Here is a 14,093-nt window from a genome sequence, read left to right as displayed (position 1 = left end):
CAGTGCCCCCTACAGGTTAATTATTCTTCAAAGTGACAAACAGGAACCAGCCTGGACAAGATGCAGGTCCATTCTTATTTATATGGTGGTCCTTTTACCTTTTCTAGTTATTACTTTCCTTATTGCCAGTGCCCCCTACAGGTGAGTCATTATTCAAGTGTGCCAAGCAGGAATCGGCATGGAGGAGGTGCAAGTGCATTGTCGTTAATGGGGTCAGTAAAGTTTTGTCTCTCTGCCTACCTAGCTAAAGAGTGCCTTCTTGGAAGTGAGTCAGTTACTACCCCAAAGTGGCAAGTAGGGGCTGCCTGTCCATTCTCCTTAATATGCTGGTCTTTAATCATGTTTCATTTTGTTTTATTCCCCCAATTAAGAGTGCCCTCTACAGGGGAATAATTATTATGTGGGAATATATGTTAGCAACGGCGCCCCCTCTCAGCTCGGAATGGTATTTCTTACCTTGCACAAGCCCTGAAGTTGCCCCTTAGCCTGAGGGAGATGCCAGTCCATTCTTTTTGTCTTTTGTTCTGAGAAATAGTGCCCCTTACAGCTTAAAAAGTTTCCAACTTGGCACCAAGGCTGGAGATGGCACAAGAATGGTGACATACACATAAAATGTATTATTATCATTAAGTCCATCATATTTAAAGAATGGTGCCCTCTACAAGTAAATAATTATATCTAAATGGAAAGCAGGACCTAACCTGAGGGGGCACCAGTCCACTGCCTTTTATATGGTGGTCATTTGATCTTCTTGGGTCATTACTTCCTTGATGAACAGTGAATAATTATTCATGATGTGCCATGAAGGGACTACCCTTTATGGGTGTTTGGCTTGCCAGCTCATTATCTATAAGGTGGTGGTCTTTTTACCTTTTCTAGCTTCCTATTAACAGTGCCCTTTATAGGTGAGTCTTTATTAAAGTGTGCCAACATGGAGGGGCTGTGAGTCCATTAACCTCCTTCTACCTTTTCTGGTTTCATTATTCTGAAACAGCACCCCCTACAGGTGAATAATTACTCAAATATATCAAGCCAGGGATCAACCTGAAGGAGGAGCAGGCCTCATGTCTTTAATAAATAGTGCCTTATGTACAGTAAGTGGCATGCAGGAGCTACCCTGGATGTGGTGCCAGTCTATTGTCTGTTCCTTTGTTTGGTTGATATTTCCTTGATAAGAAGTGCCCACTATAGGTGAATAGTTATCCAAAACGCAAAGCAGAAACCAACTTATAAAAGGTGATCATCTACTGTTTATTTTATAAACAGTGACCCCTACAGGTGAGTAATTATCTCCAAGTCACAGGCTGGGGTAGACCAAAAGGTGGCATCAATCCATTGTTGCATCTATGTAGTGCTCACTATCCAAGAACAGCTTATCAACATAGTAGTGATTTTAACTTGTCTGATTGCCTGGGGAGCAGTGCCCCCTACAGGTGAATACCTTCTCAGATGCAGCATGTAGGCACTAGCCTGGCTAACGTGCTAAGGTTCTAAACAATGCCCGCTGTAAGTGAATATTCATCCAAGTGTGGACTAGCCTGGGAGGAGTGCCAATCCATCATCTCCTATGTGGTGTTCATTGTAACTTTTCTGGCTGTTATGGTGCCCCCTACAGGTGAATAATAATCTCTCAGCTGGAACACACCAAGAGATGGCACCGGTCCATTCTCTTAAATATGCAGTACCCACTATACAAGAACAGCTTACCCACACAGTGGTGATTTTCACGTTTCTGTTTCCCTGAGCTGCAGTGCCCACTACAGGTGAGTTAATTATCTCTAAGTCACAGGCTGGGGCAGACATAGAGGTGGCACCAGTCCACTGTCTTATCTATGTAGTGCCCACTATCCAAGAACAGCTTATCCACATGGTGGTGATTTTAACATTTCTGTTTCCCTGAGCTGCACTGCCCCCTACAGGTGAATCATTTCTCAAATGCATCAAGCTGGCACTAACCTGGGTGAAGTGTTAAATTATAAACAATGCACCCTGTAAGTGACTAATTCTCCAGATACACCAAGTGTGAAGTAGCCTGGGCAAGGAGTGCTTCTCCATCGTCTCATCTATGGTGGTCACTGTACCTTTTCTGGTTGTTATGGTGCCCACGCATAGAGGTGGCACCGGTCCATTGTCTTATCTAGTAGTGCCCACTATAGAAGAACAGCTTACCCAAATGGTGGTGATTTTAACGTTTCTGTTTCCCTAAGTAGCAGTATCCCCTACAGGTGAATACTTTCTCAGATGCATCAGGGTGGCACTAACCTGGGCAAAGTGGAAAACTTCATTGACTTTTATAAACAACAGCACCATGAGGGTGAATAATTCTCCAGATGTGCCAAGTGTTAAGTAGCTTGGGAGGAGGCCAAGTCCATCATCTCTTATACGGTGGTCATTTTACATCCCTGGTTAATTATTGAGATGTGTCAGTCGAGAAGTAGCCTGAACAGACTACCAGTGCTTTAACGTACTGTATGACCTGGCTGTGTGTGTGAGACGATTTCTTACAATTTAATGCAGTTAATGGAGCACACAGTACAGGAGATTTATATGCCGATGCTTTTAATCTCATTTCTAAATGACAAACTTTAGACATTTCCATAAGTGGTGCAATGCCAACTGGATAAAAAAAAAAAAAACAAACAAGTTCCCCGACGTCCCCACTTTAGCAGGTCGATGGAAGGAAAGAACAGAAGCAACAGGGATTTTAAAAAGGGGGGGAATATTAAAGAGACTAAACCAGACGGAAATCTGGAAACTCAACGTCCTCAAATCAAAATCCAAAAGCGCACATCAATAATACTGGTCAACAAAAAAATATTTTGTGTTTGCTACTGGGAACTTCTGACCAGCTCTTTCTTAAGTTTTTACACTGATTTCATATGTGAAATCGGAATTAAGCTAGCACGTCAGTTTTTTGAGATACAGTACACATCATTGACGTTTTGACACGTTTGAATATCAATATATCAAGATAATATCTGGAGTTTATCCCACCAAAATTGTTTTGATGTGTTAATTCTGAAAACAAACCAGAAGACGATACCAGGATGTTCTCCACAAGCTCAGCATAACTCTCTGCTCTGTGACTGCATGCCAAGAAAATTCTGGACAACCTGCACGAATGCCCAGGCTGCCGATTCGGTGGGTTTCAGTTTCCTTTTGAACTCATCGTCAAGCATCAATTCACGGATTTCAGCACCAACAAAAACACCTTCATTAATTTTGGCTTCACTTTTCTCGAGACCAAACTTATTTCTTAAATGCTGAAACGCATCGACGTTTCTGTCCATCGCCTTGACAAAATTTTCAAAGTACTGGTGAACCTAATTAACAAAATGTCCTGAAATGCAATGTTATGTTAAGGAAACAGTAAAACCGACTACCTACTCCAGCATCAAGTCTGAGTTGTGTCATTATGCTTAAGAGTCACATTTAGTTTGTGTCGAGAACTTTTTGTGTGTGTGTGTGTTTTCAAGTATGAAGGAGACAGCAAACTTTTCAAAAACGAGTTTTCGCTTTGTCGTAATGGGCCACCGAGCGTAGATCAATAGACAAAAATGGCAAATGTATCCATTTCAACACGATACAGTGTACAGAACGTGAAGGAGGTCTGCACCACCGTAGCCGTCATTTAGTCCCGATGATTTATTGAGTGCAGATTAGCAGACAAAAATGGCAAATGTATTTTTTTGAAATGAAATTGAGGGGATCTGCATTGAATCCACCGTAAACAATCGTCACAGCCACAGCAGCCATCTTGCGGTCCGTCGGCGCTTCATTAGAATTGGGGGTGGGGCCTGCAGCTGCCACCTCAGGGGAGTCCCGCCCCCAAGCTCAACATAAACAGTACAACATCGACTGCACCGAAAAACTTAATGAATACCTACACCGAAATAGCCGACGTACCCCTTAAAGAACATTAAGCTACACGAAAGAGGAAGACAAAAACTTCATTTACAAAGGAAACGGCAAAGAACAATAAAAAGAAAGACACACAAAGAAAAGAGACCTGAGCCAGAGATGAAAGGCTGGCTGTAGCAGGAGAGCCACTCCCGGAGTGTGTGTGACCTTTTCATGGCATCACAGGACAGAAAAGGTCATAAATAACATCTGGCATTTGCCTTAAAAGGCAGCTGCGGTGGAGCAACAAAAAATAAAGAAATCCAGTCATCTTCACGATGAGCTTACTGTTTGTAATAAATAAATAAATACATAAATAAAATGATGGTGTTCTAAACATCCCTGTGGATTGAGAAAGCCCTCAGACCCCTTCACTTTCTGCCCACTTTGTTGTGTTGTAATGGTTACATTTGACGTTTTTGGCCCATCCATCTACATTCAAAGTGAAAAGGTGTGTTCAGAAAGGTTTGCAATTTTCTTAAAAATCAAAAACTGAAATTTCTCATATAGTCATATAAGTATTTTATTAGTTCCAATGTTTATGATGCACCACCTGCTGTAATGATGAATGCAGCGTGTGACAAAACACAATCCAACAGATGGCACACTGCAAATGTTATCGCTGATTACTTAGATTTGAGCCCGTCTTAGGCGGGTAGCACTGCTTCTTTCTTAGACCCTTGGCAGTGAGTCCCTCCAAATTGTGCTCAGGTGGGTCCTGCTTGCTTTGCTCCTCCTTGAGATGTTTCTAGATCTTGATTGGAGTCCACAACAAGTTATTTGGACCTGCTGTGTGTAGAAGGTCCAACAGTTCACACTGCATGTCTGGGCCAAACCCAAGCCATGAAGTCCAAAGACTTCCCTGTAGTCCTCCATGATCACATTATGGTGAGGCATAGATCAGGACAATGGGAAAGCTTTGAGTGTACCCAAGAGCTCAGTGACCTCAAGAACTGTGAAATGGAAGAAATGAGTAACCAGGCAAAAAGGGGCCTTAAAGTTATGAACCCAATGGTCACACACCTTCAGTCCTCTGCTGACGCAGGACAACCTGTCTGAAGGATGACCATCCCGGCAGCACTCCATCAATTGGGCGTTCATGGTCAAGTAGCATTAAACTCACTCTTCAGGAAAAGGTATATGGCAGGGTCACGCCAGTAGCAGCAAGCATACAGTGCAAGGCAGGAATAATCCCTGAACGGGGTGCTAGCTCATTGCTACTGCTGCGCCACTGTGCCCACAGGTTTAATTATTAACAGTATACATTATTTAAATGAAGTTAAAAATGTATCTGTATAATGTAATATACATACTTTACTGCATTTCATCTTCAAAATGATATCAAGAGCCCCAAGAAGTTAGCGCTTAGAAATCTAAGTCAACTTAGAAGCCAGTCGTCATCATCTGTAAATATGCGCTCTCTTCTACGGAACTGAATTCGTTTATTGTTATTGTATGGTACAATGAAATTCAATATGCAAATCCTCCATAAACTTTTTATATATAAAATGATAACAATAATAATAATATACAATATGAAAGCATAAGTACAATATACATATATGCATAGTGTAGACCGTGCAAATGGATCATAAAGCGTCTCAGGTTGTGCAATATTATAACTGTAGTGCAAGTTTACAGTGAGGTCATTGTACTTATAAGTACGTACAAACAGTTCTAACGGGAGCAGTTGATGGACTGATTGAGTGCGTTTAGAGCTCTTAGGATGAAACTGTTTCTGAACCGCGAGGTCCCTACAGGAAAGGCTCTGAGGCGTTTGCCATATCAGAGATGTTCAAACAGACTGTGTGCATGGCTGAGGCAGCATGTGCTTGACGCTGTATACCGATAATTCTCTTTCCGATCAGCTGCTGTTGAGCTGTAATTCCACATTCAGATACAGTGGGCTGAAATACTCTGAGTGGTGCACGGAGAGTAACAACGCTAAAGCAGCTGTGGAATTTGGAATAGTTTGGCCATTCCGTGGACCATTATATTGTTACAGGTTGAGCTAATAAACGATATACGGTGTGACGGACAGCCGGGTCCCATGCCCGGCCGGGACGCCCCTGCTGTGTATATTCCGGGGGAGCCACCATGGACACCTCAGTACCTTCCCTGGGGCGCTTGGTGGCAGCCTACATGGCGGACAGTGATTCCCCAACCACCCGCAGGGCTCCATGGGAGATGGAGTCCTCCACAGCCTGGTTGGGGGTTTGGGTGGCAGCTAGGGGGAGCTGTATGGACTCCGCAGCCCAGCTGCTTGAATTCTCAGCCCCACCTGGAAGGGCAATTAGGACCAGGTGGTCAGCCACCTGGAACTCTTCCGGGTGGGGTATAAAAAGGGCCAGCCACCTCCACTCGAGGCCAGAATCGGGAGGAAGAGGACGAGGTTGCCTGGGAGGAGTGGTGGAGCAGGAAAGTGTGGGTTTGTGGAGGTTTGGTGCTTGGGACTGTGTTGGGCCGGTGGGACACGGGGAAGACGTGTGCCCACAGCTGAAGAGCAACAAAATAAATACCTGTGAGTGTGAACACGTGCCTCTGCGTATTCTGTGCCGGGTCGGGCGCTATATAGCGCCTTTATCACAACGGTTAATTTCAGTGTATTTGATAAATCCGCATCACGGAAGGGAGCACAAAAAATAAAAGGAAACCACACAGAAACAGTAGCACTGCTCAGACACTGGGTGCCGCCAGTCTGCAAAAGCGAGCCGGAAACTTGCGAAGGCAATGGATTGAGCTGGCGTGAAAATGTGCGTGGCTTTACGCCAGGTTGTGTTTTTATATATCGCGAAGTGTGTGCGTGGAAGCGGATGTATGTAACATTTTTAGTTCATACATGAGGCCCCAGGCAGGAGCAGAGTGGGCATCCTTCAATGAGTGAGGTGAAGAGGTCGACCCACTCGGTCCATTATTCATTGTAATTTTCTTAAAATTTGTGACGAGTACGCGGCTCGCTGCTTGCTATGCGCCTATGATATGAACTCTATCTAAACTGTTGCAAAACTTAATCTTTACACTGTTGTTTAGACACAACTTAAAATTTGACAACATGCTTAGAAATAAAATGTATGTGTTTTAGCCTATAACTTTATTTCATCAAACTAATAATCGCAGCTGAAAACCAGAGAACAATTAAATGCATAATACATAATCTAAACTAATTATTAGTACGGAACAATTTAAATACTAGATATGAGATAAAATAAATTGCAATAATGTTTATGCTAACTGAAATGTAGCGGTATCGAAACAGGAATCGGCAAAAGGCAGTTCTGACCAAATCTTTCGCTGCAACGTTGTGTACTGACAACTAAAACAACTTGATGACGTAATACGGTATATTATATAGGACTATAGAAATCGCAGTACCGGACCGATAATGTTTAGAAGATCAGTGGTTTAGAAAATTAATTTTAATGTCAAACAGTAACCAGTACATAAAATGTATTTAATGAAACGGCTGGCTCATGACCAGACCAGAGTCCGCGGCCCAACAGGCATTGCCCAAATGCCCTAATGGCCAGTCCGCCCCTGGCCCCAGGTGTTCTCATGTATGACGTGAAATATAAAGCGACAACCTTGACGGAGTCTATTGAAGCGAATGAAAGCTTGCCTGTTTCACTCATTTCTATCTGTTGTGTGCCGTTGCGTTAATGGCGGAGTTTTGTGTTGTATGTGGCACGGGCACGGGCACGGGCACAAATAAGAATTCCAGTGTGCTATTCAAACATACTGTAACAATGCATTTGTACTTGAAATTTAAATCGTGTTTTTCGGGTGTATTTGTAATTAGCGTGTTCTCTCTGGAGTTTAAACAGCCCAACTCCAGACAGTCTACATGTATTTAATTAAGCAGACGCTTTTATCTAAAGCGATTTACAAAAATGCTCAACATAACCAGTCTAATTGTAAGAGCGGGTGTTGAGAGTCCGCTACACTTCTTACCAGAATTCGGCGTCTGTTCATTTTGGCTTGCTGGCGTCCTCGGAAGCGTAGTAGACTGAGTCCTCGATGTGTGGAAAGGCACACAGAGATGGTCACCGCAGTTTGTGGACTATTTGACAATTGTATTTTTATTTCATTTATAACACAACGGTGGAGATACAGCAAAGAGCTACCCCAAAAACACTTCTTTTTTTTTTTTTGTCTGTACTCCACCCACCGAATTTCTCCTCCCTTAAATAATCCACCAATAAACTTTATTAAAACTTCCCGACATTAACTCCTGCTTACATAATAACTAAATTCACCTGCTTAAGCCGCGCTACTTAAATGGCATACAAATCCCAACAGCCTCTGTTGTATTACATCATTGCCCAACTTCTGAGTGGCGCGAGGGTTGCTGGGAATATGGATATTTTGCCGCTCTTTTTGGAAAATGGACGCCGAAAACACGCGGTGGGGAAATCACGATTATCCGTGTTTTTTTTTTTTTCGTTTTTACGCGTCGCGCTCCAACATCTGGAGTAAGATCACCGCTGGATTACAGTTTCTTTCTGGTTTTATGTGTTAGCAATTTGCCTGCTTGTTCGTGCGGTTTCGTCTGAGTTTTTAAAACTCTCCAAGGGACCTTCCACAGATCCTCACACAACAAATGGAACAAGGTAGGACAAAAATTTCGTAACATTCATATAACTGTTCACTTGGCCTCTCGGTTTATTCTCGCCATCATCCGAACCTGCTGGACTGTGTTTTGTGTTGATTGTTTATCATCTAGTGCCTCGAGTATCGTTCGTTTCATTTGTGCAGAGTTTGAATCTGGGAATGCTTTTGCATAGGGTTTGATTATTTAGTAGCTGTTTTTTTTTTTTTTTAAGTTTATACTTTCACCGATTCATTTGTGGCTTTTTATGTGTCTCTGTGTGGGAGTGTGCCAGCCATGTCAAGGCTGGGTGCGCTCAAAAAAATCAAATAAACAAATCCCAGTTTAAAAACCGTGAGAACTTGAGCGCCATGGCGACCGCTATAACTTACTGATGAACCGGCATAGAATATTACATTACGCAAAGTGTCAAATTAAGCGGACATGGCAATTATTTTAAAAAAATGGACCAGGAGTGTTGCTTAGCATTTGAAGCGCTGCAAACCAATGCTCTGCCCATGACACGCTGTCCTAACACTTCAGGTTCACAAAAAAGCTTTAAGCTGTAAGTGCCTGCACGGACATGAAGAGCTGGAAATAATTAGGTTGGATCAGGACGAACGGAAAAATGCGTCTGGACGGTTAAGTGCCATCTTTGAACAAAAATGCATTAAGGGGCAGACCCAAAAATTGTGTTTAATTATTCAGGAATGGGTGCCTTCATAGCGTGAGGGTGATGAAGAGGACTAATCTGCAATTGAGTTTCCATTGTACAGAAAGGGCCAACTGAATGGGTGTGGAATGTATGCATTTGTGAAGTGGGGTGTAGAGAGGTGAAGAGATTTTTTTAAATTATGCTGTCTTTTTATTTATTTATTTTGACTGAATACTTCGAATAATGAGAGATTTCAGTTTTTGATTATTATGAATCTGCAAACAGGTTTTATGGTCATTATTGGTTACTGATTGCTGCCTGGTATCCTCCAAAAATGATGGTAATCTTGGTTTCATCACACCAGAGAATCTTCCTTTCTGAGAGTTTCTGAGTGTCCTTCAGTTACATTTTTCCAATTTCCATGTATCCTCTCACCAAGGAGAGGCTTCTGTCCGGTTGCTCTGTCATGAAGCCCAGAGTGTTGCAGTGGTGGTTGTTTTTCTGGAAGATTCCCCCATCTCCATGCAGATTCTCTGGAGCTCAGCCAGTGTGACCATTGGTTCTTGTTCACGTCTCTTACCAAGACCCTTCACTCCAGATTGTTCAGTTTGGCTGGATGACCAGCTCTAGGAAAAGTTGTGGTTGTTCCAAACATCTTCTATTTAAGAATTATGTAGACCATAGTGCTTGGTGAACCTTCAGTGCTGTGAAAATGTTTTTGCAGCTTTCGTTAAATCAGTCTGTGCCTTGACATAATGCTGACTCTAAACTGTGCAGGTGATTTCTTGGAGTTGTCTCTATTATATACCATTTGGTATGGGGTTTGTCAAAGCAGTGTTAATGTTTGTGATGCACCATCTGTTGGAATGACAAATGTTATGCATATATCTGTTATATGCAATTTGGTATGGGATTCGTAAAGGCAGTGTCAATATTTGTAATGCACCATCTGTTGGAATGGCAGTCACATAGCAACATGACAGACACACAAACACTTGTCCTTTTATTAAGGTGAATCCATATACCAGTAGATTCAGCAGAGATATGGAAGAATAACCTAAAAAAGATTGCAGGCTCTCAGCCAATCCCAGAATGTCCCTTTTTTGAAAATGCTTCCTTCAGCCTCTTCACTTTATGGCTCCAGGACTATGTGGTGCAGAGCTGTCATTTCAGTTTTCCCTTCACTTTAATTGCTGATGTCTGATTGCTAGAGGAGGCTGACATGGATCACCCCTTGTGTGCTTTGGTGGAGATCTGACATTTCTGCGGCATCAAGCCCCGGGCTGTACTGCATATCAATTCACACTGGAAGTGTAAAATACAGACGGCCACTTAAATGAAGTCCAATCAAGAGGAAGTAACTCGTGAAACAAACTCCCCTGTGACGAAGATGAACTGTAAAGGTGAAAATGTGGTGTCGGGCTACTTTTGGTTTTCCCAGCAATGCAGACTTCTGTCGATCATCGTGTCTGTCACTGTGCTGTGTGATGCTGATGCCTGGGGGACTGATACAGATCAGATGTGAAGCTGTCAACCAAAAGGCTGGAAACCAAATAAACAACAAATATCTGAACGTGAAGATGGGGGCTGTAGAGTCTAAAGGACAACAATCCTCTTCAGTTACCCCACTATGACCTTTTTGTTTCAACATCAGTGAAGAGTGTTGACCAGTAGGGGGCAGCATACGTTTCCTAGTAATGCCTGGTAGGAGGCCAGTTGTAAACCTACTAGCTTTTAGATAGAAGCACACTGACCTGCATGGATCAGAGCATGAAAATATGCTTGAGCCAAAAAAAAAAAAACGGGAAAATGTGTATGCTAGAAAAGAATCCAATTTATAAATCCTGGTGTACACACCTTTCTATACAATTTACTGTTAAAAACCACAATCCTCTTGTAAATGTGCACATGTGAATACACCCCAAATGCTGCTCTGAAACATCCATATATGGAGCATGCTAATCAGCCTCATACATATGCAGTCGTGATGAATGTCACCGGCTGGTAGAGCAGCCTCCCACCTGACTTATCTAGACCCCGTCATGTGCATTCAAGAGTGTCTGTCTACACTCCCACTACTGAGATGGCAAGATCATGCGTCCCACTATAGTGCCTCTCCTCTTAGTTCTGGGGGTCAAGGAAAGGCACCAGAGTCTCAGAGTGATGTGATTGATGTTTCGATAAATGATAGAGGCCACATGAAACACTGATGGATCACTGAGTTACCTCATCAACAAGCCAGCCACCATGTCTGCCAAAGCTACTTTGCCTCAAAATCAATGAATCACAGGTTGACCCAGGGGACTGAGACACAGCGTTTGTCATTGCCATCTTGGCATCACAGGTGAATTGTGCCTTAATGCAATGTCACTGCTCACAGTTAACAAAATCTGCTTCATTGTTGCTTGGTGCCCTTATTGCAATATCAGTGCAGTCAATTGTTCCGATTATGTTAGGAGACCAGGACCCAGCTGCAAATTGCCTTTTTATTTTGGAAAAAATCATGTTATGTTTTATGTGTTGTGACTGGCGGTGACAGCCATTACCTGGCTGGGATGTCAATGGAATGGAAGGACCAAGGGGAGAGCGGATCGCTGAGGAAGTACCTCCCCTGGGACGCTATAGGGTGGCTGTGGCACCAGGGATTCTCACTGGGTACACTGGGAGTTGGGAGTTTGGTGCAGCCCTGTTGGATTCCATGGAGGCAGCCGGGGGAGCTGCAGATCCCTATCATGGACTTCCACCACACCTGGGAGAGATTCCAGGTAATCCTGATGAACCACCTGGCCCACTCCCAGGTGCAGAATAAAAGGAGCCACCTCCCGCCACGCTGGGAGCCAAAGTCGGGTGGTGGAGGACAAAGCTTGCTAGGAGGAAGAGGGAGGAGGGAGGAAGAAGGACTGACTGAGCATTACTGCTGGTGCTTTTGTAGTGGGGAGCACAGAAAAGTGTTGCCCCATTAGAAATAAACATGTGTTGCCTTGGACTTGTGTCTCTGTGCCTGTCTGTGTCCGGGTTTGGGGAGCTGGTCCACAGTATGTACAACCACACCATACGAAAACTGGGTGTAGTGCCTCTCTGGTCGGGTAATGGCTTCCAGCACAGCAGGCATGACGGAGTGAAGCTTGGCTGAGATATCCCTGACCTGATGACAGGTTGCAGATATAAACTGACAAATAACCAAAAAAAGTTCTTCAATGCAAATACGCAGAATCAGCCCCCTTAAAGTGGATCTGTAATACAGCCTCTACATCATATTCAGCAATTTGAGGGTGTAATATGTTTGTCATGTGTGGAAGAAACCAAAGATATTAATTGAAGAAAGAAACTGATCCTCTAACAGGACAAGTCTGATAAAACATTTTTGAGTCGCTAATCAGGCAGTAGATTAGTTTATTCATCTGTGTCATTTAGTTTCACCTGCAGCACTGTGCTGAGGAGGGAGCATCTCTCACAGCAGTCCATTACGGCATGATGACAACGGTTGGAGAAACAAAGGACAGACATTAATTTTATAAGCTACTGAATTTACATACAGTGTCAATCAATGCATACGTTTAACTCTGGCTGGTTTATTGGTTTACACCCAAATGACTCATATAAGTCTATTTTATGTTATTCTTATTCTGCTAATTTCGAATCCTGTAACCCGCCAGAAGTGATTTCACTCCATTGGGTCCTAGAGCAACGCCCTTAACCTGCAATTGGCTCCGTCCTGGGTATGACGATAATCTGCATCCAGTGTGCAAGCAGGTCGTCCAACTCGCAGGGAGAACTTGGCTGTTGGTGGCAGGATTGGCACTCCAGGCATTGGGAATAAAAACAGCAACTTCCACTGTTCCACTTCATTTGCAGTGGTGTGGTGCTGAGGTGTCACCTGCTGCGTGGCTGCGCTCGGGTCCTAATCTGGGGATCCTGAGGTGGGTCATAGTGTGGTGGGTACGACAATGCACTGTATCACTAACCTTCGCTCTCTTCTCTCACCCTTCGGGTTGAGCCACCAACGTTGAAATTTCTGTGTATGTAACACCTGCCCCTTTTAGTTGTCTACGGGACATCTGCTGATTTCTTAGTCGTCTCTTAGTGTTCTTTCAGTACATTTTGGGTATTACATCAACCTTTCATCCTGGCACATCCTTTGTTTATTTGACCCAGTTCTTATATATCGATACTCACTGCAAACCAAAATACTTTGTTATGGTTGCCTCTGAATTATTCTCTCATGCGTGTTATAACAACAGCGTGCTGCTATGAATTATTATACGTTTGAGACTTCATTGAACGGGGTTGGCTGCATTTCCCCTACTTTAGCAGGGATGTCGTCATTTCCCAGTTTTAACTCATCTTAGACGGATAGCACAGCCGTCCACCTTAATTAAAGGGTAAGAGTCTGTGCATTCGTCTGGTTGCAATTTCTCTGTCATTCCAACAGATGGCGCATCACAAGCATTAAGCCTGCTTTTACGAATGCCATATTAAGTGTTAATTTTCAGCCAGGGTTCCGTCCCAGGCTGGGGTTCAAATGCTTGTTTTGATTCTTTGTTGTACTTTTTTGCTTTATTTGTATGTGTTACTATTTCTATTCACTTTTTTGCTAAAGATTTTTTTATCTCTCGACTTCTTGGCCACGTTATTTTTGTCTCCCGTTTTGGCTTTGATGCTCATACATGTTGATCTCCTCCTAGTGATCTGCTTTTGGCTCTTGTCGTTTCTCCTGGTTCCCTCTCAAAGGCAGTCTGCTGGCAGACATTACAATAACAAATGTAAGGATACCTTTAATCTGTACTTGTGTATCCTGTAGCATTGAAAAGTCAGTCTGCCCTCCCCAAACGCCCAGAGTGTTTGAGGACCATGGATGACAGGTCCATCTAAATCAGTCACTAATATTACGAAACGTAGGACGATCCAAGAGTTACTTAACTGTGAATTCAATGGCGTGATTTCTCGCAGGCT

The sequence above is a fragment of the Polypterus senegalus genome, chromosome 17 (genome assembly GCF_016835505.1).
Source record: "Polypterus senegalus isolate Bchr_013 chromosome 17, ASM1683550v1, whole genome shotgun sequence".
In the NCBI taxonomy this organism is placed as follows: domain Eukaryota; kingdom Metazoa; phylum Chordata; class Cladistia; order Polypteriformes; family Polypteridae; genus Polypterus; species Polypterus senegalus.
Note: the sequence above shows the minus strand (reverse complement) of the source record.